We start from the raw sequence: 1847 nt of genomic DNA, 5'->3' as shown, positions 1-1847 counted from the left end.
GCGGCTGGCCAATGAGAGCTGAGCGCGCGGAAGGGGGCGAGAGGGGCGGGGCGACAAGGGAAGCGGAGGCTTTGGAGGGTGGGTCGGCTTGGCCAAGCTCGGTTGGCCGGCAGGCTGCGGCTCCGGCCACGGGGTTTCCTCCAATTAGATCCAGGGTAAAAGGACGTCACTGTTGCCATGGCGATGCTGTTACCAACCCGCCTCTCCTCCCCGCCGGACCCGGCACTGCTGGGCGCGGCACGCGAGAGGCGCGGCGTCAGGTCCGGGCTCCGGGAAGAGGCTAGAGCGAGGAGGGGCGACCCCTCACCGGCCCTGTCTGCCCTTCCTCCATCTTCTATTCGTGACAACGGAGTGGAGCTGGAGAGGCTAACCACAGCCTTTACTAGTGACGTGGCGGTTAGGGAGAATCCCATCCCCATTCAAGAGGGATCAGTGCGTGGAGAAAGTGGCCTTGCCTGGCTGTTCCCACGCAGACTCCTTCGGACCGGCGCCTGAAGCCCGGAAGGTGGAGCCGGGAACTCCTGGCCGGTGTCCCGCCAGGCCAGGTGCCGAGGTCGTCTGTAGGATGGGTCAGTGACCGCCGGCAGTTGGTGGTGAATAACGCTTGCACAGCTAGAAAGGCCCTCTTGCATGTTGCTTTCTGTTTCTTTCCAAGCAGTGAGCAAGCCAGGTAGCTTTCCCCAATGCAGGGTCCTCTCCAGCGCTTTCCTGTGCCTGTCCCCTCCTGCCATCATCCCCACTTCCCCGTGCTGCGCAGAAGGTGACTGTGTGGCTGGCTTGGGCGGGGAGTGTTTAATGCCCTCCCCCACCCCAGGCTCTGTGACCCCATTCCAGGATGTGCAAGGACCCAGAACACCACAGGGAACGGGAGATGGGAGGGGGTGCAGACTTTCCAGAAAGTCTCGCGGCGGCCCCTCCCTGCCTCACTGGTGAAGGTGGCTTTGTGCTTTGAGAGCTGGGAGCGCCCCATTTGGAAGAGGCTCACGTCTCTGCGCAGAAATGCCTCACTGTGTCCAGGCGTTCCACCGGAGGGCCCTGCTGTTATTTCTGGAATCCCCGGGGCCGCACTGCAGACACATGAGTGTTTATGGCCCTGTGGGCTGGGCTGCAGCCAGATGCTGAGAAATCCCAGTGGAAGGAATTTGCATGGGAGACGTTCAGATAAAACGCCTTCTGTATGACCTGTGGATTTGGAGCTTGTCAAAATTAGACAGTCCCAAGCAAAGTGGAGGTGGAGGGGTCGTTGGGGTGTAAAGACCCTCAGGGTGAAGTGCCTTATGTGGTGGGATTGAATCCTTGTGGGAGGGAGGAGGGGGCTCACACAGGCCACTGCTTGTCAGGAATACTGGGTTGAACTCGCCGGTTGTGGTGGCATTTCAGGCTCTGGGTGCTGTGGCAGTGCTGGGCTCCTGTCTGCTGCTGTCTGGCCCAGAGTCCCTGAACTCTGCTTTCATTTCATCAAATGACTGAATGTTACTCCCACCACTGTGACAGTCCAGAAGTGTCATGGATGGAAGACGCTACCTTGAGATGAGGGTGCAGACCCACATTTTAGAAAGTTCCAGAAGGACCTTTTTTTTTAAGATTTATTTATTTTATTACAAACTCAGATATACAGAGAGGAGGAGAGACAGAGAGGAAGATCTTCCGTCCGATGATTGACTCCCCAAGTGAGCCGCAACGGCCGGTGCTGCGCCAATCCGAAGCCAGGAGCCAGGAACCTCTTCCAGATCTCCCACAAGGGTGCAGGATCCCAATGCATTGGGTCGTCCTCAACTGCTTTCCCAGGCCACAAGTAGGGAGCTGGATGGGAAGTAGAGCTGCCGGGATTAGAACCGGCACCCATA

Source organism: Ochotona princeps, chromosome 8 (assembly GCF_030435755.1).
Source record: "Ochotona princeps isolate mOchPri1 chromosome 8, mOchPri1.hap1, whole genome shotgun sequence".
Lineage (NCBI taxonomy): Eukaryota > Metazoa > Chordata > Mammalia > Lagomorpha > Ochotonidae > Ochotona > Ochotona princeps.
Note: the sequence above shows the minus strand (reverse complement) of the source record.